Source organism: Pogoniulus pusillus, chromosome 9 (genome assembly GCF_015220805.1).
Source record: "Pogoniulus pusillus isolate bPogPus1 chromosome 9, bPogPus1.pri, whole genome shotgun sequence".
Classification (NCBI taxonomy): Eukaryota; Metazoa; Chordata; class Aves; order Piciformes; family Lybiidae; genus Pogoniulus; species Pogoniulus pusillus.
The window spans coordinates 4,769,815-4,791,792 of record NC_087272.1 but is presented as its reverse complement, the minus strand read 5'-3'; the positions used below and the strand labels follow the sequence as shown (position 1 = coordinate 4,791,792).

General features: G+C 45.3%; 1 long non-coding RNA gene across 1 annotated transcript in view; it reads left to right on the top strand.

The window, feature by feature from the left end:
- Positions 1-21,978, top strand: part of LOC135177964 (uncharacterized) — an 87,367-nt gene that overhangs the window by 21,350 nt on the left and 44,039 nt on the right. The window lies entirely within an intron of this gene.

Below are 21,978 nucleotides of genomic sequence, written 5' to 3'. Positions count from 1 at the left end.
GGGTTTGGTGAAATACTGCACATCTGGAAAACAGATTAATGTTTCCTGCATATGAAAGTCTTGGTTAATAGCCCACAGAATGAGTTAATCATTCTGCTGTAGATGTAAATGAATATTAACTTAGTACTGGAAATGCAATAGGAATTGATATAGGGAAACTGAGTTAGTACTGACCTATACTGACCCAGAAAGTGCTGTTTCACATCTTGTTTTGTGCCTCTTTGTGCTCCTTTTCTGCAAGCAGTGTTGTTTTTAGTTTCTGGAACTTGGGTGTCAGGTTTGCATTTCTTCCAATGAAAACCCCAAACACAAGGAAGTTGTTGGGTTAGACTGTGAAAACACTTCATGAAGGATTATTGTGGGTTTATTTGATGAGTGTCAGAAGAATTTTAAAGAGCTAACACTGTAGATACAGGTGACTGTTGTTCCATTACATGGAATATATTGGCAGCAGACACAGGAAATGCTGGTATCTGGATTAGCAGTAGGATTTATTCAAGCAGAATAAATTTCAGGATGCTTAGGTTCTTGGGCAGGAGTTTCAGCAGTGATATTTACTTAGCATAATAGACCATGGCATGTTACCCAGATTGACTCAAAAAAGCAGTGACTGCATATTTAATGTCTCATATACAATATAACACAGTTTTACCTTGTATTCTACTATCATTTAAGAGAGAACAACTTAATCAGTTAATAACCAGGAAGGTTGCAGAAATAACGGGAAATGAGATAATTTGTAGGAATGATGAACTCCATTCTCCTGAGGTGCAGTTAAGTATCAGGCAGCTGTACCAATACCCTATGGCACTGACAGCAGAGAAGGCCTTATATGGCCCTTTCAGGAGCAATAATACATTTGGAAAATAGGTAATTACTCTAGTAAGATATTGCATACTCCTTCTGGGCAACAATGTTGACCATACTAGGTGCATAGAACTGAGACTCTTCTTCTCCCTGTCCCTCTGCAGTTGTTTTCCTGTGTAAGTATAGTGGGAGGTGTCCCTGCCTGTGGCAAGGACTAGATGACCTTTGAGGTCCCTTCCAACCTAAACCATTCTATGTTTCTATAAATACAACAGCATAGGAAAGCATAATGTGCTTCCTCAAAACCATGTTAAAAGTCAGGCTAAGAATAGCATTTGGATTTCCAAAGCTCCCAATCATAAGCTTCCTATAAGCCCCCCAGCACAAAAGGGAGCAGACAGAGCGCCTGGCGTATTTTCGTCACGCTGCCACGGCCATTATTCCTATGCCAGAAGGAATTCTTTGTGTTAAATACGGCAGCCTTATCACATACCAAGTACATCAGTCTTCTCCCTGCTGGCTGTCCTTAGTTTTCTGTTACTGTCTCCAAAATACCACTGCAAAAAACCCATGTTCTGTCCATCTAGTTGCAGCTTGGACACTTGCCCTGTTTGCTTCAGAACTTCTGCATTGCATGCATACGCACTCGAGCCCTGCATTCTGTGATTCTGTGGTGTAGTGCTGTCCTTCACTCTTTTTTCCTTAGATCCTCAATAACCCTGTTGGGTATTGTGGTCTCAAACCTGTGTTTATTCCTGTAAGATCCAGCTGGCGGCCAGTCACTAGTGGTGTCCCTCAGGGATCTGTGCTGGGCCCCATCCTCTTTAACATCTTCATAGATGATCTGGATGAGGACATCGAGTCAGTCATCAGCAAGTTTGCAGATGACACCAAGCTGGAGGCAGATGTGACTGAGTTGGAAGGCAAAAGGGCTCTGCAGCGGGACCTTGACCGCCTGCACAGATGGGCAGAGTCCAATGGGATGGGGTTCAATAGCTCCAAGTGCAGGGTGCTGCACTTCGGCTACAACAACCCCATGCAGAGATACAGGCTGGGGTCGGAGTGGCTGGAGAGCAGCCAGACAGAGAGGGATCTGGGGGTGCTGATTGATACCCGCCTGAACATGAGCCAGCAGTGTGCCCAGGTGGCCAAGAGACCCAGTGGCATCCTGGCGTGCATCAGGAATGGTGTGGTCAGCAGGAGCAAGGAGGTCATTCTGCCCCTGTACTCTGCACTGCTTAGACCACACCTTGAGTATTGTGTTCAGTTCTGGGCCCCCCAGTTTAGGAGGGACATTGAGATGCTTGAGCGTGTCCAGAGAAGGGCGACAAGGCTGGGGAGAGGCCTTGAGCACAGCCCTACGAGGAGAGGCTGAGGGAGCTGGGATTGGTTAGCCTGGAGAAGAGGAGGCTCAGGGGTGACCTTATTGCTGTCTACAACTACCTGAGGGGTGGTTGTGGCCAGGAGGAGGTTGCTCTCTTCTCTCAGGTGGCCAGCACCAGAACAAGAGGACACAGCCTCAGGCTGCGCCAGGGGAAATTTAGGCTGGAGGTGAGGAGAAAGTTCTTCCCTGAGAGAGTCATTGGACACTGGAATGGGCTGCCTGGGGAGGTGGTGGAGTCGCCATCCCTGGAGCTGTTCAAGGCAAGGTTGGACGTGGCACTTGGTGCCATGGTCTAGCCTTGGGCTCTGTGGTAACAGGTTGGACTTGATGATCTGTGAGGTCTCTTCCAACCCTGATGATGATACTGATACTGTGAAGATAATGACAACAAGGCAAGCAATAAATTAGATATTAGAATGAATGCCTTCCTCTAGTATTCATAACTGACAAAATAGATATAAAGAAACAAAGTTACTTTTTCCTTCCTCCACATGTAAGTGATGTCAGATTAGTAGTCTATATATGGGCTATAAAAGTAGATTATACACTTTATGGCTTCCCCCCAGAGTTGCAATAGGTTTTTAATTCATAGAGAGAGGACACAGACCCAAACCCCTGACCTAGTTAAACAGTTTAAAGGCTGGAAGACAGCAACTCAGTGAGGAAATAGGGAAGAAATTTGCTGACAGAGACATCTTTAATTTCTGAAATACATAAGGAGCTGACAGACTTTCCTAAGTCTCCAGCTGATGTGCCTGTATTTCTTTGTACAAGGAGGATGTAAAGCATAGCCTTCAGCAGAAGCTGAATGGTGATGAGTTGGGATTTGAAGAGTTTGTAGACCATTGGCGTACCTGTTGTGGTTTAAGATCTGTGCAATCAAGCAGTTTCAACTGAAAAAAAAATCACCTGGTTGCTCAAGTGTAGTTATAGGTCACACTGGTCACACATACTTGCCATTTCACGAAGAGGGTTTCTCATTTTATGTGCAGCTTGCATTCTAGCCATGAGTTGAAACAGGACCTGATACTTCTGCTATAGCACTAATGCATTTTATCTGGGACTTCAGTAGAAGCAGCATAACACAAACTCATTTTCTGTGTCTCTGTCTTCTATATTTGAATAATTTTTTTCTGATCTCAACAGAGTTTCAACTGCGTGTTTTCTACCATATAGTTAAGATTACACAAGCCATTTGTTTTACTACTCTCGTGCTGAGGAGCTGCTTACCTGTTGCACACAGTTTTATTTATGGATAGTGACAACCCTATTTAGTCAATATATCTACAGCCTGCCACTCGTTCTCTTCTATGTAGGGTGATTTCACCTGAGAAATTGTCTTCTAAATAAAATAGTGTTACAGAAATACAAAAACATATGACTGTTTAACAGCATTATTTGATCTGATAAAATCAATACAGACACCTATTTTTCGGTCATTACTAGGTGGTTGTGAACTAAAAACTCATAATAGATGAACATTTTGCAGATGACACCAAGCTTTATGGCACAGTTGACTTGCTAGAGGGCAGGGATCCATCCAGGGGGAGCTGGACAGGCTGCAGATGTGCCCAGGCCAACCTCATGGCATTCAACAAGGCCAAGTGTAAGGTCCTGCACCTGGGTGGGTGCAATCCCAAGCACAAATCCAGGCTGGGTGGGGAATGGCTGAGAGCAGCCCTGAGGAACAGGCCCTGGGGGTCTGGGCTGATGAAAAGCTCAACAGGAGCCTGCAGTGGGAGTGCAGCCCAGACAGCAACCCTGTGCTGGGCTGCAGCAAGAGCAGTGTGGGCAGCAGGGCAAGGGAGGGGATTCTGCCCCTTGGCTCTGCTCTCCTCACACCCCACCTGCAGTCCTGGGGGCAGTTCTGGAGCCACCAACACAAGCAGAACATGAAACTGTAGGAGCAAATCCAGAGGGCTGGAGCAACTCTGCTATGAGGACAGGCTACAAGAGTTGGGGCTCTGCAGCCTGGAGAAGAGAAGGCTTCCAGGAGACCTTGTAGTGGTCTTCTGGTATCTGAAGGGGACCTACAGGAAGGCTGGGGAGGAACTACTGACAAGGCCTTGTAATGACAGGACAAGGGATAATGAGTTTAAACTGGCAGAGGAGAGATTCAAATTAGATGTTAGGAAAGGGTTTTTTGAAGTGAGGGGTGGTGAGACACTGGCACAGGTTGCCCAGGAGGGTTGTGGCTGCTCTCTCCTTGTGTTGAAGGCCAGGTTGGATGAGGCCTTGAGGGACCTGTTCTAATGGGAGGTGTCTCTGCCCATGGCAGGGGGTTGGAGCTGGATGTTCTTTGACGTCACTTCCAACCTAAACCATTCTGTGACTTTATATATTGCAAAGGGTGTGGACACCCATTGCTTACATGTCAGAGGAATTTCTTCTAATAAGTTAAAGTGGAGCTAGCTTTATGTTCCTTTTGCTTTTCAGTCAGATTCAATTTAGCCAGGCTTGGTATTTTCATTGGAACTGGAATTGTGTGCATGTCTTGCTCTAGATACTGCCTTTTGCAGAGGGTCACTGTGCCATCGAGTTTGTATTTTAGAATTATGATATTCATGTTCTTGTGCTCATTTTAGCTCAGCATGCTGGCCTTCAGGCTCTGGTATAGTTGAGATTGAGCTGCTTTTTTGAGTGCTGGATAGTTTCTGCAAATTCAAAGGAGAAGGGTGCAGGAAAGAATAAAAACCCATTTCTTGTCATTAAGTGGGTATGTTTGAAACTGCTTGCATTGATATTAATAGTGCAGGTGAAAGGAGCTGTTTTAAATAGCTGCAGTTGATACGGGGATTCAAAGAATTTAATACAGAAATGGAGCATAATGAAGAGCTGACTGAAAATGAAGTCGCAATAGTATTGCTTGAACTGCTAGGGGATCTACTGGTTTCTTGGCAAAATCACAGAAGAAAGGCTTAGCTTTTGTATTCAGGGAAAGAGGCAACCCACTTCCCAGTCAGTTCTAGATCACAGGGCCATTAGTTCAGGTGAGATGTAGCTATACAATGGAAGAATGAGGCTGTTTGAAGTTCACAGGCTCACAGGATGTCAGGGGTTGGAAGGGACCCAAGGAGATGATCGAGTCCAACCCCCCTGCCAGAGCAGGACCACACAGTCTAGCACAGATCACAGAGGAGCACATCCAGACAGGCCTTGAAAGTCTGCAGGGAAGGAGACTGCACAAGCTCTAAGGGGAATTGTTCCAGGGCTCTGTGACCCTTACAGTGAAGAAGTTCCCCCTTGTGTTGAGGTGGAACCTCCTGTGCTGCAGCTTACACCCAGTGCTGCTTGTCCTGTCACAAGCAGCAAGTGAGCAGAGCTTGTGTGTCCCGTTCCCCCCTGTTAAGGAGGGGTTTGAATCTGGGTTGGTTTGAATCTGGGTTAGGAGTGAATTGTAATGAGGCCAATGTAAAAAAAAATACATATTTTAGTAATTCTCCACAGAAAACTTCCCCAAACTTGTTTACAATGAACAGACAGATTCTGTGATGCGGTGGGCAAAGCTGTTTTGCAGAATGTGTATCTATATGCAGAGTCCAATTAAATGATGCAGGGAAGATGGTTAGAAGCATCTCTACCTAGAGGGCCTGGCAGCACAGACTGCCACTGGAAGGTTGAGCATGAACTTTTGCAGTTCCAAAGGGTGGGAGCCCTCCTGGGAGAAAAATGCCATCAGAATGATGTTTGTACATCTGCATAGGTGTCACAGTTTGAAAGGCTGGGCTCTGAGTTTTGTATTGTAATAAAAATGTCGAGGGTGTGTCCCTGTCCTGGCGTCCTCCTGGGTTTGGATGGGAGAGGAGAGGTGTGGCAAACCTGCTCCCCCCTGCCCTGCGGGCGCGCAGGGGGCACAGGGCGCTGCCGGCAGGAGGGTGCCCGTGCGGTGCCCGCTGGGGCCGGGCTGGCACTGGCTGTGTGCTTCCCGCCCAGGCAGCGCTGCCTCGGCCCTTCGTCTGGGGAAGGGATCCCCAGTGGGGGGCTGCCCGCCTTAGAGTGCCCCCCGCCTGGGGAGCTGCTGCAGAGAGTGCCCTGGCGCTGCGCAGGACGAGCTCCTGAGGGGCAGCAGCCTCCTGCTTTGGACGGCTCCCGCCTTAAGCGCTGCTCTGTGCAGCTTGGCAGCCCCTGGCGAGCCTGGGAGCCTGTGGCGAGAGAGCAGGGCCAGGCGCCTGGGCCGCCCTTTCTCTCGGCCAGCCTGGCTCGCTGGGAGTGAGCTTTCTGCTCGGCCTGGTTGGTGCTGGGGAGTGCTCAGCCTGCTCCCGCTCCTGGCTGCTGAAATGGTCACATTCACCTGGGGTGTCCTTGTAAGCTCTTCTCACACTGCCTCTGCCAGTTAGACCTGAGTCAGTTTCTGTGTACAGTTCTGGGGGCAGGTTTTGGGGAACATAAAAGAGTTCTGTTCTTTATATCTGTTCCTGACTCGGCCACATCCATTCCCTGCCTCCAGAGCATAGACAATGGTCATATCTCTCATGGAAAAGATACAGAAGCTGCGGTGGTGCATGGGTTGTGACCCAAGTCAGGACCAGCCAACATGATGTTCTTGTGCTGGCCACAAATGCAGTGAGTTTTGGACATCTGTTACTTTCTTGACCTGGGCACTGTATGTGCCCTGGCTCTATGCAGCATGGTTTTACAGAGGTGCAAGAGGGCCAGTTCTAGCCGGTTCTGCTTTCCAGCTATCTTCAGAGAAGGGTATTCAGCCTTTGTATGTCCAGGCTGTCCTGGGCATTCTCCTGTTGAATACATATATCTGTGCCTGAGGTTTTCAGTCTGTGGTCTAAGAACTCTGTTAACAAAACTCTGTTAAGACTTTTGAACCGGGGCAACCTTCTGGGAACACCACAGGAAAGGAATTTATGACACAGCAGACTTCTTAATTTGAGACATTCGTCATCTTTTAGAGTCTTATTTGTTGCTTTTTCCTGCAGCCCATACCATTTTACACTTGGGCATGAAGTAGGTGCCAGAGTTTTTAATATATATTTTATATGATATAATGTACTCCAACTTCTTCACATCTCCACAGAGCTTGACCCTCAGGCATCTTAAAGTATTGAGACTCCTGAAGGGGGAATATTGCACATGTGGGAAATATTATTTTTTATTAGAAGGAAATAGCCATAATTACTGCTTTAGCTATCTTGTTAATTCCCTTCTAAAACTCAGAGTGATAAATAGGGCAATTTCTAAGTGTTTAAAATCTAAATGAGAGTGTTGTAAGAATGTAAAAGGTAAAATCCTTCAGGAAAAAAATGCGTGCAGATAAACAGAACAATTGCGTGGTAATTTTTGTCTAGAGACATTTGATTAGCTTGCAGTTTAACCTCATTTTTACAGAGGTGCTTTCCTTGCTGCTTTCGTGTTAAATGTCTTGGAACCTCAGCCAACTTCACACTTGTTTTCCTTGTTGCTGTCTGAACGTGTTGGTCCCATAGCATTAGTGCCAAATATTTAATACTAGAATTTGTTTTAGCCTGTGAATTTTGTTTCTAAGATCCAGAGTTCTGAAAATTTAATCTTAACCTGAGTATCAGCTGACATCTTGGATAAAACCTCTTCAGATGACTGCTTTATTTTTCCACCTTCAGTATGTAGGAGCTTAAGATAGGAAGGAACAAAGAAGTGCTTTATATTTGTTTTGTTGTGTAATGATTTTGTAGTGAATAAATACAGGTTGCTCATGATATCACTAATTGCTGTATCAGCTTAAAGTTTCATCAATAGCTTTGTCTTGTTTCTGATCTGCATTTCTATGAATATGCTACTTAAAGAAAGCTTAGAATGACTAAGTGGCTCTCTGCAGTTTCCTTCCTGATGCATTTTGACATAAAAGCCACATATAGTCCCCTATGACTTTGGTGCTTATGTTTTCCACTGTATCAGACTGCTAGGATGCTTGCTATGTATAATCATAGAATCAGCCAGGTTGGAAGAGACCTCCAAGATCATCCAGTCCAACCTAGCACCCAGCCCTATACAGTCAGCTAGACCATGGCACTAAGTGCCCCATTCAGTCTGTTCTTGAACACCTCCAGGGACAGTGACTCCGCCACCTCCCTGGGCAGCCCATTCCAATGCCAATCACTCTCTCTGCCAACAACTTCCTCCTAACATCCAGCCTAGACCTCTTGCAGCACAACTTGAGACTGTGTCCCCTTGTTCTGCTGCTGGTTGCCTGGCAGAAGAGACTGGCCCCCACCTGGCTACAGCCTCCCTTCATGTAGTTGTAGTCAGCAACGAGGTCTGCCCTGAGCCTCCTCTTCTGCAGGCTGCACACCCCCAGCTCCCTGAGCCTCTCCTCACAGGCCCCTCACCAGCCTTGCTGCCCTTCTCTGGACACGTTCCAGTATCTCAACATCTCTCTTGAATTGAGTAGCATACTTAAGGAACTTTATTTTTATTCCATAACTTATATGCAAGTTCTCCCAATCCCTAGAGATGTTTAACACATTTGTGGGACTCAAATCCCATAAAAGAGAGACTAAGTCTAACCGTGGAGCTGTTAATCTTTTCTATCCAGGGAAAAGGTGAAGTCTGCAGTATTTCTCCTATGTTATCTTTGTTGCCCAACATAGTGTGATTTAATAACCATTTTTCTCTCAATAGGTCTCATTTTAGGGGAAAAAAAGAAGTTCAGTGGCCTCTATTTTCTCTTGACCTGATCTATAGAATTAGGTTAGGCAATTTTGCCTTGTTCTTTTCTGTACTCTCCTTCCTAGGGAGTTCTGTAAATCCCTGAACTAGCAGATCATTTTTCTTTATCTGGGATTGGTGGTTTTCAATCTTTCTGACCTCCTAAAGGTATGAAAGTCCTTTATGGGCCATGGAAAGGAGGAAATGGTCACCAATGCATAAGTAAAAGTCATAAGGATATCTATAACACATTTTAAATACATAGTCTAAGATGTCAATTAGGAATTGCCTTTGGGCAGACACTCTTGGCAGATAAAACCAGAAACAAACCATTTCAGAAACATTCTTTCTGAGATTTTTAGCATGAATTAGTTGCTATCATAACCAAAGTTTGGTGACTGTAATGGGTCATTGTTAGCACAGTGGCCTATGTTGATTTGACCTTAATTGTTATTAGCATTTAGGTTAATCTTTACTAAATTATTAGCATATGGAAACCTATGCATTTAATGCTAAAAGAAGCAGAAAAACTCACAACAGAGAACTTTAAAGTAATAGAATGACTTATTATTTCCAAAGCAATTTGTGCTAGTTTGAAGCTAGCTAGAAAGTTTTGGTGAGAAGAATTAGATGATAGGCTGTGGAAAGGAAACAATGGGTGATGTCTACTGCACTCATAGGCTTGCTGAGATGGATAAGAACAAGAACATAAATACAGGTAAGGGAGTCGCTCTCCATCTCTTGGGGCTGCATGAACTTCTCTCTCTAACCTACCCTGCTGTCTATGTGACTAATCTGTCTGCTTCCTAACCCCCCTGTCTGACCCTCCAAACTACTTTAAATGTAAGGCAAAGTCTGAGGTAAGGTAGAGGGGTGGGGAGAAGGTGGCAGGGTGGTTGGGAGCCCCTCCTGGGGACTCTGGTTTCTGGGAGGGCTGCTGTGTTTCTGTATTACTTTTTAACTTGTCTATTTCTGTCTATAGCTGTAAATGTTGTAAATATCTGCTAAGCTGTCAGTAGAAAGCTTTGTTTAATTTCCAGATCGACTGAGCCTAGTCTGGGTGACTTTCTTAAGTGGGAACGTGGGGCAGGTAACACCCAAACCATCACACAATTGATAGAAGCTTATTATTCCTAAAGCAATTAGGAGAAGAAAGTTGTTCATTTTGCTATTTGTAGAATTCTTAAGTTCCTGGAGATCTCATTTGCTCTTTTGTGGTTATTTTAGCAATGGAACAGAAGCCCTTTCTTGCCCTTAAGGAGCGGAATATTATACTACAGTAGAAATTCTGTACATGAGACACCATGATTTAAAGATTTATGTCAAAATATAAATTACATGCACATTGAACTTCTCCTTCCTTGACCTTAACCACAAAGTTTTCCTTTTAGTAGTTTAAATATTTTAAGGACTTCTTGGTTAGTGTATTTGCTATGAGTGAGTTTTATATTAACACAATAGCTCCAAGTGCCAGATGCTGCACTTTGGCCACAACAACCCCATGCAGAGATACAGGCCAGGGTCAGAGTGGCTGGAGAGCAGCCAAATAGAGAGGGATCTGGGGGTGCTGATCGATACCTGCCTGAACATGAGCCAGCAGTGTGCCCAGGTGGCCAAGAGAGCCAGTGGCATCCTGGCCTGCATCAGGAATGGTGTGGCCAGCAGGAGCAGGGAGGTCATTCTGCCCCTGTACTCTGCACTGCTTAGACCTCACCTTGAGTCCTGTGTTCAGTTCTGGGCCCCCCAGTTTAGGAGGGACATTGAGATGCTTGAGCATGTCCAGAGAAGGGCGACGAGGCTGGGGAGAGGCCTTGAGCACAGCCCTACGAGGAGAGGCTGAGGGAGCTGGGATTGGTTAGCCTGGAGAAGAGGAGGCTCAGGGCAGACCTTATTGCTGTCTACAACTACCTGAGGGGTGGTTGTGGCCAGGAGGAGGTTGCTCTCTTCTCTCAGGTGGCCAGCACCAGAACGAGAGGACACAGCCTCAAGCTGCACCAGGGGAGATTTAGGCTGGAGGTGAGGAGAAAGTTCTTCACTGAGAGAGTCATTGGACACTGGAATGGGCTGCCCGGGGAGGTGGTGGAGTCGCCGTCCCTGGAGCTGTTCAAGGCAGGATTGGACGTGGCACTTGGTGCCATGGTCTGGCCTTGAGCTCTGTGGTAAAGGGTTGGACTTGATGATCTGTGAGGTCTCTTCCAACCTTGGTGATACTGTGATACTGTGATACTGTGATTTATTATCTTCAATTACATTGTTACTTGTCTACAGATCAGTTAGTAAGAGCTACTGTAGGGGATCTCCAAGGATTGCCTTCTGCAAAAAAAAAAAGGTTTTGTGTATTTTGATTTTACAGTTCTCCATAGTGCAGCTGCTTGCTTTTCTAGAAAGTGTGGTGTAAAACTAATAGTCTCTGAATTTTTGGGCTGATTTTCCAGAAAATGTCAATATGGTTTAATTTTTGCTACTCAAAATAGAACTTCCTCCTTTCCCAGGAGGAATTCCTGCTTTTTAGCTCTAGGAATGTCTGCTTACATACCAAATGCATGAGTCGTAGAGAGAATTTTGACTTCTCAGCACTCACCAAGCTCTAATTTGAAGACTTGGGAGTGAATGTTTCCTGAACAGCTCTTGAGTAACAAAACAGAGAGTCCTCTGGAAAGCTTCTAGGTCTGTAATTTCCCATAGGTCAGGCCTTTGGGTTATCCAGTATTTCTGGGTTTCAGTATTTTCTCCTTGCTGCTAGTTTTTTGGACTTTATTTTCTTTTTCATGTTGCAGGGTGGTGGGGTTTTAGCTCATGGCACTTTGTGCAAACATCAGGTGGGTAACAAAATCATTGATGATAACTACAGATATTGCTCCATACCTGTGCTTTGCATTTGAAAGTCCTTTATGGGGCATGGGAAGGAGGAAATGGTCACCAATGTGTGAGTGAGGTTTCATCTCTGCTGTCTTCCATTTGCTTTGGAAATAAACCATTCCAAAATGAGAAGTGCATGCTCTAGTTGATTGGCTAGGGCTGGGTGCTAGGTTGGACTGGATGATCATGGAGGTCCCTTTCAACCTGGTTGATTTTAGGGTTCTGTGATTCTCTGGATCAGATGCCAGAGTCTGGGAAGAGACCACAAGAAGTGTCTTGCTCCTGCAGATTCAGAGGGAATTAACATGTTTTTCTCCTTAATTCACAGAGTATTATTTCTGGCTCTGTGGTTTATTAAGGTCTTTTACTTTGAGAGAGCAGCAAGGTAATGCAGAATGTGTGTGAATTCAGGTGTAAAGTATTTTCAGTAGCCTAAAAGTAATAAAATATCATTTTCTCTTTTAGTTCCTAGTTCATAATACTAAATGGTTTAGAAAATTGTGTTAGGTAATTTTCTCTAGTGCATTTGATGTAAATTGCACTAATATCATGAAGTGCTTTTGTTTAACCTATTCTTGGTAAGTTAGACAACTGAAGGATTCTGAAGGATGGAATGAGGTGAAGGTCATCATAATGAACAGGATTATACTGGTGCTCATAATCACTCTGGTTAATTCTTTGTACTAGTGGTGCCAAGGCAAGTAACTTATCGTTCCTTGGAAGTGTCATTTTGCTCATCTGTCTGTTGAAGGAAATTTCCTCAGTCAATTAAGCATCATCTAATAGGATTTTTGCCTTGAACATCACAAAATTGTTGTGATTACCCAGGAGTGGTTTTCCCATGAGCATAATGATGGTCTTGCACATTTTCCAGTTGTAAAAAACAGGAGAGGTTAAGAGATCAAGACCATAAAGGGAAATATGAGTGGGCTTTGTGACTGCTGCATTCATGGTCACTGGCCATGTGTGCTAGATTTGTCATGTAGTCTGAAATGCAGATCATGTCCCCTTTTTACTCACTTTGAGTAAGGAATGTAAAAGTACATTTGCTGGTCCTCTTGGATGGAGTAAATGGCAGTGAATCCACAATTCATTTATGGCCTAAATTTAGTGCAGGCATTACCAGTTTTTATGCTTACATCTGAAGGCACAGAAAGGGGAAGAAAACATGATTTCGAATGCATTTCGTATCCTGATTCTGTAGGTGCTCTCAATGAGGTCTTGCAAGGTCTTGTAATGATAGGATGAAGGGTAATGGGTTAGAAGTGGCAGAGGAGAGATTCAAACTAGATGCTAGGAAAGGGTTGTTGACAGTGAGGGTGGTGAGACACTGGCACAGGTTGCCTAGGGAGGTTGTGGCTGGAGGTGTTCAAGGCCAGGTTGGATGAGGCCTTGAGCAACCTGTTCTAGTGGGAGGTGTCCCTGCCTGTGGCAGGGGGTTGGAACTGGATGATCCTTGAGGTCCCTTCAACCTAAACCATTCTATGATTCAGTTGACTTTAAGTACACTGAAGTATATAGAAACTGTTGTTGGTAATGAATTTCCTTTAATAGTGAACTAAAAATCTGGAATTCCTGCTGTTAATCAAAGCAGTGGTTCATTTACCAAATAAAAATGTTCTTTTTGTGTGGTCTTTCCAGTAAAAGATAATGAGAATTAAATGGGACTGTAGAAATATTAGAACAAGGTAGATCATGTAAGTTGAGAACTGTTTGAGGTCCAGCACTCCTTGTTAATTGGTAGCTGCAACCAGAATAGCAAACAGAAAGTTTCTGAATTCTTTTATCATTCTATAAGTGGACTATCCAGAGAGGAGACAAAAAAACAAAACCCTCTCACACAAATTAAAGTGGTCTTTTTAAGGCTGGACTGGAAAACATTGCTGTCTACAACTACCTGAAGGGAGGCTGTAGCCATGTTGGGGTTAGTCTCTTCTGCCAAGCAACCAGCAGCAGAACAAGGGGACACAGTCTCAAGCTGTGCCAGGGGAGATCTAGGCTGGATGTTAGGAGGAAGTTGTTGGCAGACAGAGTGATTGGCATTGGAATGGGCTGCCCAGGGAGGTGGTGGTGTCACCATCGCTGAAGGTGTTGAAGCAAAGCCTGGCTGGGACACTTAGTGCCATGGTTTGGTTGATTGGGCAGGGCTGGGTGCTAGGTTGGAGTGGCTGAGCTTGGAGGTCTCTTCCAACCTGGTTGATTCTGTGATTTTTCTAGCAAAATTCTGTAGTAGCACATATACAGGGGTATTTCACTCTAATTTCAAACATAGAGTTCTGCCATAGGAGGATGAGGTTGAAGTTAGACCTGAATAAACAGAAACTGCAACCTTTTCTTACTATGGATCTTACATGTTTCAGATATTTTTACTCAGTAGGCATATGAGACCAAATGGATACTACTTGCCACAGAACAGTGATGGGTTTGGGTTTTTTTTGCTTTTGAGAGTGAATCCTACCTTGTTTAGAGAAGGTGCATAGACATTTTCTAGTGAGGGAAGGATAGATCTGTTTTCCCTCCTGACTTCCTGGTATGTCAACAAAGAACACATTCAGTCTGTCTCAGGATGTCATACACAAAACCAGCCGTCCGTGCTGTCTTCCCATGCAGCAGAGCAGTCCCCCCAGCTGAGACACATCATTCACCCAATACAGTTCATAACAGGCCTGAAGAGTGCCCATGGTCTCCTTTTATGAGCTAATTGTGTGACTGAATGGCCATGACAACATAATGCTGGATGGGTTGAATGACAGCTGTAATAGAGGGGATACTGTTTGATAGTCAGGAAAGATATTTGAGGAAGGATGATGAGCGTGTAGCCCATGGCACAGCATTTAAACTTCTGTCACTCAAGTAGCCAGATATCACAGTATCACAGTATCATCAGGGTTGGAAGAGACCTCACAGATCATCAAGTCCAACCCTTATCCAGTCCTTGATCACTGAAGCCAAGGACTTTGGTGCATTCAGTCATTTTGTTGATCAGTTTTTGGTGACTGGAATAGAACAAATCGATGAACAATATTTGACATGTGAAAAGAAAAAAACCTTTGGTTTTGCCTCAGTATAAATGATGACTGATGTATTCCAAGAGCTTAGGAAAATCCTTGGATTGCCCAGGATAACAAATCTTGAAGAAGTTGGGTCATGCCAATCATGAAACTTCACACTGGTGTTTTTTCTTGTGAGAAAGGCCTCAGAAGAAACAAATCAGAAGATAGTTTTTTTCAGAAAGCAAAAGGTTATAATAGTAGTGGTAAGGGTATGCAATGAAATAATGAAAGCCAAGCAGCTGCTTAAGATTATCTCCAAACTAGAAGCAAGTCTATGAAGGTCATGGCAACTTGTGAAAAGCTCAACGCAGTTCTCAGGGCTTGGCCCCTGGAAATGTGAGGCTTAGGAAGGAGAGGACATTTTCCCATCTCTCATACCATCCCTTGCACAGGTTTCAGTGTCACCACATGGAAAATGAGCTTCTAATGAGTCATTTTACTATGCTGTTGGTCTCTGTCCTATCCCTTTGACCTGACAGAGTTCTTTAAGACACCCAGTTGTGTATTTTGTTAACTTTTTTTTATTTCAACTTCCCTCAAATTAAAATGTCTACTGCTATAACCCTGCCAGTTTTCCAATCTCTTGCTTCTGCCACAGGAATCCAATTATTAAACTGCATCTTGCATTGATGCTCAGAGGGCTGCAGCAGCTCTTCTATAAGGACAGGCTACAAGAGCTGGGGCTCTGCAGCCTGGAGAAGAGAAGGCTTCCAGGAGACCTTAGAGTGGCCTTCCAGTATCTGAAGGGGACCTACAGGAAGGCTGGGGAGGAACTATTTCCAAGGTCTTGTAATGACAGGACAAGGAGTAATGGGTTTAAACTGGCAGAGGGGAGATTCAAACTGGATGTTAGGAAAGAGTTCTTTGCAGTGAGGGTGGTGAGACACTGGCACAGGTTGCCCAGGGAGGCTGTGGCTGCTCCCTCCCTGGAGGTGTTGAAAGCCAGGTTGGATGAGGCCTTGAGTGACCTGTTCTAGTGGGAGGTGTCCCTGCCCATATCAGGGGGTTGGAACTGGATGATCCTTGAGGTCCCTTCCAACCTAAACCATTCTGTGATTCGCAGTGATCTCTGCATTCAGTCATTTTCTACGAGATAGTTTTGATGATGATGATTCATTAACTGCACGTTAGTTCACAAATTGTTCCTTTTGTGTTGCAAAGCAGAGATGGGCATGTTCATAAGGGACTAGAACAAGCAGAGGAGTTGTTCAATTACTGGTATAGAAATATTCATGAGAAAGCAGAAAGTAATCGCAGCCTTCATGAAGAAGCAATTCCCATGACACTGCAGTAGCCCTACATCTGTAATTCATTATGTTTCTAAACTTTTGCAAAGCAAGGCTGTAAAAAATTCAGCTGAAAAAGTATATTAGTATACATCAGTAACTGCAACTTGAATGCCAAGGAGTGGTAAGGACTACATTCTGCCCAAAATACAAAAAGAAGCACAATAGAGACTTGGCAAAAAAGGCAATTGTAGAATTTGACATACTTTTCATTTTTTCTTTCCCTAAAAGTAGTTCAGGACTGCTCTACATATGCCCTTTTTAAAATAGAATTATAGGATCAATAAGGGTTGGAAGAGACCACAAGGATCACCTAGTTCCAACTCCCCTGCCATGGGCAGGGACACCCTGCCCTAGAGCAGCCTGCACACAGCCTCAGCCAGCCTGGTCTTAAACACCTCCAGGTATGGGGCCTCAACTACCTCCCTGGGCAACCCATGCCAGGCTCTCACCACTCTCATGCTCAACAATTTCCTCCTCATATCCAGTCTGAACCTACCCACCTCCAGCGTTGCTCCATTCCCCCAAGTCCTGTCACTCCCTGATAGCCTCAAAAGTCCCTCCCCAGCTTTTTTGTAGCCCACTTCAGATCCTGGAAGGCCACAAGAAGGTCACCTGGGAGCCTCCTCTTCTGCAGAGTGCACAGCCCCAACTCTTTCAGTCTGCGCTCATAGCAGAGCTGCTGCAGCCCTCTGAGCATCCTCCTGTCCCTTCTCTGGACGCACTCCAGCATCTCCACATCCCTCTTGGAATGGGGGCTCCAGAACTGGATGCAGTACTCCAGGTGGGGTCTCAGCAGAGCACAGCAGAGGGGGAGAATCCCCTCCCTGGCCCTGCTGGCCACACTTCTGCTGCTGCAGCCCAGGCTCTGCTTGGCTTTCTGGGCTGCAAGTGCACACTGCTGGCTCCTGTTGAGCTTCTCCTCCAGCAGCACCCCCAAGTCCCTCTCCTCAGGGCTGCTCTCCAGCCACTCACTGCCCAGCCTGCATTTGTTCTTGGGATTCCCTCGACCCAGCTGCAGGACCTTGCCCTTGATCTTGTTGAACCTCCTGAGCTTGGCTTGTGCCCACCTCTCCAGCCTGTCCAGATCTCTCTGGTTTGCATCCCTGCCCTCCAGCCTGGCTGCTGCACCACACAACTTGGTGTCTTCAGCAAACTTGCTGAGGCTGCACTCAGTGCCTCTGTCCATGGCACCCACAAAGATGTTGAACAAGACTGGTTCCAGGACTAATCCCTGAGGGACTGTGCTTGTCACTGACATCCACTTGGCCATGGACCCATTGACAACCACTCTTTAGGTGCAGCCATCAAGCCAGTTCTTTATCCATCTAGCTGATGTAAAGTCAGCTCTGGGTTCATGAAGCATTTTCTGAAGGCAGCTGATGATTTATGCATGCTCTGTTAGCTTCATTAAGCATTTTGTGTGTGTGTTTATGGTGAGAGAATGCTGGACTAGATGGACCACTGATGTGCTTTTTTATGGCAATTACATTCTTCATTTGCCTTCTACATACTGCTTTTTAGTCACAGTTTCCATTTATTAAAAAAATACCTATCCATTTGATGCAAACTATTAAGTTTAGTTCTTTTTCTTTAATGGTTTGCTAATTTTTACTCTTTGTGACAGCAGAACCAGTTTCTTCCTGGAGAGTATGATTAAATTCTGGGGAAAAAAAACTCAGACAAACAACTCTTTAATAGACCTTCGCATTCTGTGTTTATTATCTGTAGATGGTTTTCAGTATGAAATTTGGCCAGATTAATTACAAATCTGACAAAATCTGGCATTGTTTACCCAGATGCCATTCTGGACTCAGAGTTATTTGTGCAAATACCAGCTCTCAGTGGTTACCAATCCTTAAGTTGGATTGGTTTTGAGTAACTTTTTTATGTTTGTTTTGTTCCTCCACCCTAGTACTTGTGATTATTTTCCTGTAACCTACTTTAATTATTCTAACAGAATGAGCAGTCTTAGTAGTTAGTTTTTGGCTCCCCAGAACATTCTCATGGTTCTGTTTGCTTCAGGTTTTTGCAGTTCAGAGAATCACAGAATTGTCAGGGTTGGAAGAGACCTCAAGGGTCAGTTAGTTTCAACCCCTGTGCCATGGGCAGGGACGTTTTTCACTGGATCAAGCAGCCCAGAGCCACATCCAGCCTGGCCTTAAAATCTTCCAGGGATGTGCCTTCCTCCACCTCTTTGGGAAACCTCTTCCAGTGTCTCATCACCATTGTGGTGAACAACTTCTTCACAATGCCTAATCTAAATCTCCCTTCCTCTAGCTTGGATCCATTCCCCCCAGTCCTATCACTACCTGACACTCTAAAAAGTCCCTCCCCAGCTTTCTTGTAGCCCCTTTCTGATGCTGGGAGGCCACAATAAAGTCTCCTTGGAGTCTTCTTTTCTCCAGACTGAATCATAGAATCATAGAATCAACCAGGTTGGAAGAGACCTCCAAGATCATCCAGTCCAACCTATCATCCAGCCCTAACCAATCAACCAGACCATGGCACTAAATGCCTCATCCAGGCTTTTCTTGAAGACCCCCAGGGACGGTGCCTCCACCACCTCCCTGGGCAGCCCATTCCAATGCCAATCACTCTCTCTGTGAAGAACTTCTTCCTAACATCCAGCCTATACCTACCCTGGCACAACTTGAGACTGTGTCCCCTTGTTCTATTGCTGGTTGCCTGGGAGAAGAGGCCACCCCCCACCTGGCTGCAATGCCCCTTCAGGTAGTTGTAGACAGTAATGAGGTCCCCCCTGAGCCTCCTCTTCTCCAGGCTAAACAGGCCCAGCTCCCTCAACCTCTCCTCATAGGATTTGTGTTCCAGGCCCCTCACCAGCTTCATTGCCTTTCTCTGGACATGTTCCAGCACCTCAACATCTTTCTTGAATTGAGGGGCCCACAACTCTCTGTCTGTCTTCATAGGACAGGTGCTCCAGCCCTCTGATCAACCTTGTGGCCCTTCTCTGGATGTGTCCCGGCATGTCCATGTCTGTCTTGTTACAGAAAGTGTCTGTAATGTTTGCCAACTTATTTGATGTATATATATAAAAAAAGAAGGTAAGTAATGAGAGCAAAAAAGACTCTGGGTAGGTTTTAGTTTGGATTTTCCCTTTCCCATTGCTGCATTTATTATTTATAAGCTTTTCTTGTATCTTCAGCTGTTAGAGAATGATGTGTGTTTTATATGCATAACTTCCAAGCAAATATTTACTTCTCCCAAAAAGCATAGTCACCAAATGAAAATCTTTTTCTCTTAGAGCTTGAGGCATTTTTCTAGACTGTCAGATTTATTGTGATTATTGTTTGCTTCTCTCAGAAAGATAACTTCTAAACTGGGTCATTGTTCGGGTGTTTCTGTGCGGACGTTGAGTGCCTCATCTGTGGATTCGTGTTTATGTTTCATATCTGCAGCATTTGTTTTGCAGCTGATGAAGACAGTGACTGATGCCTCACACTTGTGTAAAGCAGGGCATCTTGGTTAAATTTTAATGGAATAAATTACCATTTCAAGTATGTTTTCATAGAATCATAGAATCAAGCAGGTTGGAAGAGACCTCCAAGATCATCCAGTTCAAGCTATCTCCCAGCCCTGTCCAGTCAACTAGATCATGGCACTAAGTGCCTCATTCAGTCTATATTTGAACACCTCCAGGGATGAGGACTCCACCACCTCCCTGGGCAGCCCATTCCAATGCCAGTCATTCTCTCTGCCAACAACTTCCTCCTAACATCCAGCCTAGACCTCCCCTGCCACAACTTGAGACTGTGTCCCCTTCTTCTGTTGCTGCTTGCCTGGCAGCAGAGCCCAATCCCACCTGGCTACAGCCTCCCTTCAGGGAGTTGTAGACAGCAATGAGGTCTGCCCTGAGCCTCCTCCAGGAAGCCCATTCTATAATTTCATTAAGTAACTGCATCTCCTAAAGTATGTGGGAGATGAACTTTTGGAGAGCAGCTCTCTTAGGTGATGATACATCAGATATCATCACATGTCAAAGGGCAAGTAGCCTGGAAAGTGAGGATTGATGTGAGCATCTCCTTGAGAGTTAGTGTGAGATACTGTTGTACTTTTCATGCTATGAGTGGGACATATGGAACACTGAACCTTCACCTTTCTCAGGTAGATTTAAGTGTGTAATTTCCACTATTTCTTAGGATTTCTTGGGCAGATTTTCTAGGTGCTATGATACTCAGTCCTCAGAGGAATCCATATAAGAATTATTACATTCATGGGGCAGCTTGGCAGACTTGTCAAACTTTTTACCTGAAAAATCCAAATAATCCAAAGGGATGGTGGTTTGGAATGGCTTCCCTTCAGCTGTGTTTTCCTGGCATTTCATCTGGAAGGGCAAATGTGCTTCTTTATTCATGGGATATTTTCTCCACCAAATTTCAAATGTACTGTGACAATGACATTGTTTCAGCTTCTTGAAAAATAAGTAGAACCTTTGAAGTGACTGCAGAGCAATCTCTATTTCAGTCTCCTTGAAAATATGTTTCTGACAGGAAAAACCTCCTTATGACTTGGCATAGTCGAGTATATAAACAGCAATGTTTATGATGTGCTCAAAAGCTGGCAGCTCCTGGCTTGGACAGATTCACTCTGGTATGGGTCAAGAACTGGCTGGAGGGCAGGGCCCAGAGAGTGGTGGTGAATGGTGCCACATCCAGCTGGCAGCTGTCTCCAGTGGTGTGCCCCAGGGATCAGTGCTGGGCCCAGTCCTGTTCAATATCTTTATTGATGATCTGGAGCAGTGAGTTTGCAGATGACACCAAGCTAGGAGCAGATGTGGAGCTGTTGGAGGGTAGGAGAGCCCTGCAGAGGGACCTGGCCAGGCAGGGTGGGCAGAGGCCAATGGGATGAGATTGAACAAGGCCAAGTGCAGGGTTCTATACTCTGGCCACAATAACCCCAAGCAGCACTACAGGCTGGGGCCAGAGTGGCTGAGAGCAGCCAGGCAGAGAGGGAGCTGGGGGTGCTGGGAGAGAGTATCTGAAGATGAGACAGCAGTGTGCCCAGGTGGGCAGCAGAGCCAATGGCATCCTGGCCTGTGTGGGCAGCAGGACAAGGGAGGTTCTTGTGCCCCTGTGCTCATCACTGCTCAGGCCACCCCTTGAGTGCTGTGTCCAGTTCTGGGCTCCTCAATTCAAGAGAAATGTTGAGGTGCTGGAAGGTGTCCAGAGAAGGGCAATGATGCTGATGAGGGGCCTGGAGCACAGCCCTGTGAGGAAAAGCTGAGGGAGCTGGGGGTGTGCAGCCTGCAGAAGAGGAGGCTCGGGGCAGAGCTCATTGCTGTCTGCAGCTCCCTGCAGGGAGGCTGTAGCCAGATGGGGTTGCTCTCTTCTGCCAGGCACCCAGCAACAGAAGGGGACACAGCCTCAAGCTGTACCAAGGGAGGTCTAGGCTGGATGTTAGGAGGAAGTTGTTGGCAGAGAGAGTGATTGGCATTGGAATGGGCTGCCCAGGAAGGTGCGGGAGTCACTGTCCCTGGAGGTGTTGAAGCCAAGCCTGGCTGGGGCACTTAGTGCCATGGTCTAGTCAACTAGACAGGGCTGGGTGGTAGGTTGGACTGGATGCTCTCGGAGGTCTCTTTCAACCTGCTTGATGTTATGATTCTATTAAGAACATTCTATACTGTATATGGTAGCTGAATGCCAAACTGAGAACATACCCTTCCCTCCATCCAGATGCATATAGCGACAAAGAGGTGCACAGTACACCAACACTGACTCCCAAGGAGATTCACAAGTCATTCTCTATTTTCCATTTACATGAACCTAATTACCAGTTCTGATAGTGAAGAAATCATCAGACATATGGTAAACTGAAGGCATGACAGCATTATTATACAGAAGCTACAATTCTGCTAAAATCTGCATTAGTCTCTTTCAAGAAGCAAACCACTATTTACAATCCAGAGGGGTGGGGAGTGGGGAAGTGGTGCTAA